This window comes from Erinaceus europaeus, chromosome X, assembly GCF_950295315.1.
Source record: "Erinaceus europaeus chromosome X, mEriEur2.1, whole genome shotgun sequence".
NCBI classification, from domain to species: domain Eukaryota; kingdom Metazoa; phylum Chordata; class Mammalia; order Eulipotyphla; family Erinaceidae; genus Erinaceus; species Erinaceus europaeus.
In genome coordinates this window covers 120,211,153-120,217,152 of record NC_080185.1, presented here as the reverse complement: position 1 = coordinate 120,217,152, position 6,000 = coordinate 120,211,153, and positions in this window count along the sequence as shown.

The window sequence follows — 6,000 nt, the reverse complement described above, 5'->3', positions numbered from 1 at the left end:
CACCACCAACATTATAGCACCGGCGCAGTACAGAATTAGTCTGGTGAGGATGCTGGAACCTCTGTTCCCGGGGACTGGCTGTTTCCCGCTGTACCAGGTAGGAGCTCAACCCCCTGTGGTTGTGAGGCTCGGACAGTTTTAGCTTATTTAGCTGAGGGCAGGTGGAAAATTTCATAAATGTTGGCAAGGGATTTTGATGCTGGGCAGCCGAAAGGGGAAATGGGAAATGCCCATTAGCTTTTGTTCAGTACTCTTGTTAGCTCAGTTAGCTACAGCGGGGCGTGATGAAGCCAGCTTTGTGGCTCGCTCCTTGGCTCCGCTGAGAGAAAACCCTCAGTTCCGAGTCTGTACCCTCCACACCTGCTCTCTCTCCCACAGATGTGTGCCCATGGCCATTTGGGAGGCCAGGAAATATGGGCTCTAATTTGCATGGCTCTCCAGCTGCCAAGGTACAAACAGTATGTGTCTTTGAGTTGGTGGCCCAAAGAGACTCCATTCACGGCTGTCATGCGCCACCTCCCAGAACAGAATGAATCTGGCATCTTAGTGAACATAAGAGCCGCTGTATAGTGCAGTGGCTTTGGTTTATGTGGCATTTGTAATTATAGGTCGTCAGACAGCAAGATCTTTCATTTTCGGTAGGTTCTCATTTTCCAGAACTTCTTTAATAACTTCTCTGAACAGTAAAGTTCCTGTCTGCAAAGCCATCCATGGAGGACTTGCTGAAATATTAAAACTAATACGTAGGAGAGTGAGGGAAATAGCATACTGGTTATGCAAAGTTTCCTGCCTGGGGCTCTGAGCTGCCGGATCCAATCCCTAGCCCCACCGTAAGCCAGAGCTGAGCAGTATTTTGGCTGACGACAACAACAACAACAACAACAACAACAACACAACAACAACAACAACAACAATACATAAGAGAGCAAAGTATAATTCCCAGAGGCCGTACAATTGGTGTTTTGGGGTGTCTGTCCTTTTCCTCAAAGTTCTTAGATACCTTGATTAAGTGATGTCTTTTTCAGCTCAGACTGTAACAGAGGAGACCAAGAAGTGAGTATCTTACCAGTCACAGGCGGCTGCAAGTCTGAGGTCAGGGTGTCTGCCCGTGTTCCTGTGAGGCACAGACTGCTCAGCTCTTTCTGTGTCTGCACGTCAGTAGCAGAGAGGAGAAGGAAGCTTGTGACCGTTAAATGGCCACCAATGCCATTCACAAGGCCTCTGGCCCCCTCCCAACCTCCTCAGATCCTAATCACCTCCCAGTGGCCCCACCTCCTAATGCCCACACACTTGGGGCTGAGCTGCAACAGATGAAGTTGGGGGGGGGGGTCATAGACATTTAGTCTGTGACACTTTGTAAAACCCTTGAAAGCAGGGACTGTTCTCTGTGTGTGTGTCAAATACCTTGAAGCTGTGAACTGCATAGGCTCGGCTTATGAATGAGGACTGAACTTGGGGTAGAACATCTGGGTTCGAGAAGCCCAGCTGGCTCATTGTGGTGGGTTGGCGATGGCGCGGGTTGTGTTAGATCAGAACACAGGAAGGCTACCTGGGCCAGTGGCACCAGGAAGGAGATGGGGCCCACTGGGGTGGATCGTGCTGGCTGCCTTGAGCCTGGGCAGGGAGGGGCTGTCTTGGCGCAGTGCTCCACAGGAGACTGCCCGGCGTCGGAGAGGCCAGAGGGGCACTTGCTATTTGTCCAGTTGGATAGGGCCATCTCTAGGGATTTGCCAGACACCAAGCCAGTGCCAGCGAATCGCCCGCTCCATCAGTGGCAGAGGTTTGTGGTGTGAGTGTCGCTGTGAGCTGGAGGGCCCTAATCTGGGTTTAGCCTGCACTCTGCACTGAGCTGAGATGGAACTTCATCTCTCCTGTCCCTGTGCAAGCACAGTAAGGACCTGTGCCCAACTTACACAAAACGGTCTGCCTTGCTCTAATCCCCTCATAAGGCGGTAGTTTAGTAGTTTTTTTTTTTTTTTTTTGAGAGAGAGGGAAAGGTGTGTGTGTGTGGGGGGGGGTGTGTTTCGCGAGTGGGAATAAAAGATATAAAATAGGGAATGAACTGAAACCGAGAAACTTAAAAATACAAGATAACCCAACCTGTCACTTTATTTGTGAAAAACACTATAAATGTCAATAAGCAAATTGAGAAGCAGATCCCGTGGCTGTTGGGAGAAGTCGAAGTTGCCAGAACCAGCAAAAGCTTTGTATAATTCTGGACCTGTGAGGTCTCTGCCTCTAGCTGTATGAAATTCTCTGGTCTGCAGAGTCTGGAAGCCCGGGCCAGAATTTTCTTTTGTCATCGGAGCTACAGTTGCATTTTCATTCGGGTCTGTTATCAACACTGCATGAGTATCTGTGTGTGTGTTTCCTAGCATTTGCATCTGTCCCTCAGTGAGTATTAGTCCTTACCAATCAAGCCTACTGTTCTGTGCCCCTCAGGGAGGATATGCTTATATCTTTTCGTTTTTGCTTACTTGGAATTGGGTGATGACAAAAGTAGTTTACTGAAGCCACACTAAGTTCTTGCTCTCCTGGGATCAGGAGCATCTCTGCTCCTTTAAAGAGAAAAAAAAGCCTTTTGACTGGGTTGGTATGTTCACACGAGTCACAATTCAAAGGTGCAAAACAGCACGGAGATGCAGTGAAGAGTTAAGACTCAGAAGGCAGATTTATTCATTTAATAGTGATTTAATAATAGTTTACAAGTGTACAAGATTATAGGGTATAATTCCACACCACACCCACCACCAAAGATCTGTAAACCCCTCCCTCCAACCCCCACCCTAGTGATAACCATTGTAGTTCTTCGAAAGTCTTAGAGACAGTTTGGTCACTGTTTTGTTTTGCAGGTTCATTGTTTCAGTTCTGTATTTCACAGATGAATAAACCACCTGGCTGTTGTCTTTGACCTCCTTACTCCACTAAGCATATTCAGCTCACCTCCAGTTCTGTCTGTTTTGTCCCAAAGGACACAAGATCTTCTTTTTAAAATTGCAGAGCAGTATTTCCTCGAATGCATGCCCCCTAACTTCTTTCCCTACTTCTCTGTCAGTGGGCACTGAGGCTGCTTCCACAGGTTGGCAACCGTGAGCAAAGCAGCTGTGAACATAGGGGTGCATAACAGGTGTTTTCCTGCACTTTGTTCTTACCTCTGCCTAGTAGGAAATGCAAGGGGGGCTTTTTCAAATGTAGGGTTTGCCCCCAGGACACCTGCGGTTTTGGGGGGTTGTGTGGATGGAAGATGGCTACAGCACCCTAGTATAAAGTAGAAGTGTAAGTGCTGGAAGGAGAAGGCCAGACTGCAGTTTTGGTTTTCGCCCATATACTTCCTTCTCATAGACAGATAGCTTTTCTTTTTGCAGAGCAGAAACTTTACACATTTGCAGTTCCATTGAGCTGGGATGACCTTTTCACTCTGTTTACTTCAGGTAGAGGGAGGGAAACGAGGAGGGAGGGAGGGAGGGACAGCACAGCACAGCACAGCACTGCACTGTACTGCACTGCTGTCGGTGACTTCCCTCAGAACAGTGCCATGTTGGGACTGGAACCCAGGGCTTTGAGTCTGGTAATACACATGAATACCAGATGAGCTACCTCCCAGCCCTAGAATTTTTGAACGTAGACAGTCTTGCATTTTGGCTAGTCTGAGTGCTTCATTCCGGTAGCTGAGACAAAGCCACGGGGAACAGACACCTTCACCTTCAACTCGCCAGCTTGACAGAGCTACCTTTGAGGGCGAGAACACACTTTGCAAACTACTTCCTTCTGTGCTGGTGATTTTGAGGGGAGAGCCCCGAGTTGTGTGCTGCATGGAGGCTCAGTGAGCAAGGGCCACTGTGGCTTTGTCCCGCTGGGGGCTCTATGTTGAAATCGCTCTAAGAGCAGGTAGGAGGGGAGTGGTCTGGGGACACAGCTACGGTGGTTCTTGTTGGCATGGATTAGGCTGTATCTCTTGTACCTTCCAACTCCCTCAGTTTGTCTTATTTATGATTCCATATTTTATTTATTTATTGGATAGAGTCAAAGAAATTGAAATGGAAGGGCGAGATGGAGAGGGGGAGAGAGAAATGCTGCGTCTCTGCTTGCGAAGCTCTCCCTCTGTAGGTGGGAGCCAGTGGCTCGAACCCTGGTCCTTGCTCACTGTGACGTGTGCTCAACCGGGTGCACCACTGCCCACCCCCTGTTCATTTTTAAATAGATGGTGCCGTGAGATTCAGAATTCAAAATGTACAGGATGAGGGACCGTGTGGTAATGCACCTGGTTGAGCACACACAGCGCACAAAGACCCAGACCCGAGCCCCTAGCCCCCACCTGCAGGGAGGAAGCTTCACAAGCTGTGAAACAGTGCTGCAGGTGTCTCTCTCTTTCTCCCTCTCCACCTCCTTTCCCCTCAATGTCTCTCTGTATCTGTCCTAAATAAACAAACGTCAGAAAAATATGCAGAAGGCGTACGAGGTGAGATCCATTGAGCTCTTCCCAGCCGCTCCAGTCCCTTTCTTGGCTGCGGCCCAGATTGTCAGTGCTACTTTCTAGAGCCCACAGAGTAGCAGCTCGCCTGCGTCGATAGTCACCTCCTCTCTAGAAAGTACTCTCTGTTGTGAACCTTGCTTTGTTCTTTCCAGCAACAGTTAAACCTGATGATCTTTCCTATGAGAACATGAAGAATTTCCGCATTCTTTTCAAACCGGTGGCTCTTGTGGCAAACAATGGAATCCACTCCAAATGGCGCAGCCAAAAGGGGACGAGCACTTGAGGTGATGCATAGAGCCTTTAGGGGCTGGAGGCACAGGCTGGCGCTCAGCCCCAAGCCATGCACAGTGCTGGCATCAGGTAGGAGGCACCTGCGCTTCTGCCTGCGCCGAGCAGGGATTTGACGTGAGCCTCTGATCCCACTGCCACCTGGAGCCAGGAAGCAGCCTCGCAGCTGCCCGGCAACCACTCCGCCTCCCCCAGCAAAAGGACATGCTCCGAACAGAGCCCTTTTCCTTACAGTTCTTACTGGAAAATTAGTTCTGTGTGGACGTGGCTGATTGATGGCGACTTAGGTGTCGAATGTTGGCAACTTAGCTGCACAGGAGCAGAGGAACTTGATTCTTGGCTTCCGGGCTGGGAGGTGGACATGCAGTGTGAAAGTCATCTCCGAACAGAGGGAGGCTTTTCACAGGATGCTAGGCAGTCATTCAGAGCTGCTCTGAATTCTTCTTCTTTTTTTTTTTTTTTTTTTTTTGGCCTTTAGGGTTATCACTGAGGCTTGGTGCCTGCACTATGAATCCACTGCTCCTGGCGGTCATCTTTTCCATTTTATTGGATAGGACAGAGGGAAATTGAGAGAGGTGGGGGGAGATAAATAAGGAGAGGGAAAGATAGACCCCTCTAGACTTGCCTTCACCACTTGTGAAGCGACTGCTGCCGTGCAGCAGGTGGGGGGCCAAGGGCCCAAACTGGGATCCTTGCGCTTCCTACTATGTGTGCTTAACCTCAGTGCGCCCCTGCCTGGCCCCGTGATCTGCAGTTGGTCAGAGTATTGTTTTGGATGGCGTCCCTATAGGTGCTTTTCAACCTGTGTCTTAGCCCTGGGACATCAGGCGCATTGCCTGTGTAAAATGGAATATAAATTCCTAGATTTAGAACTGCTAGACTAGGAAGTCAATGGCAATGATTACAAGTATTTACGAGTGGCCTCTGGGTGTCACGGCCGTCTGTGCTTATACTAGCTAGCAATGTGCAAGTTCCTGATTTGTGGCCCACTACTGGGTGAATTTTGGGTCTTGGGCTATAACCTCTGCCACTGCAGCCTGTGGTTAACATCTGGGCTGTGTTTGGCCCACAATTTATCACGGACTTTCTAGCCCCAAATTCAGTGACATCTTGGGGAATCTGAAAAATAATGTAGCTTCTGAAATTGGGAGTAGCTTATATGTCAGGAGATTTCTGGATCAGTATTTGTTCACATATGTAGAAGGACATTTTCAGAGAACGGTTATGAAAGTGTATGA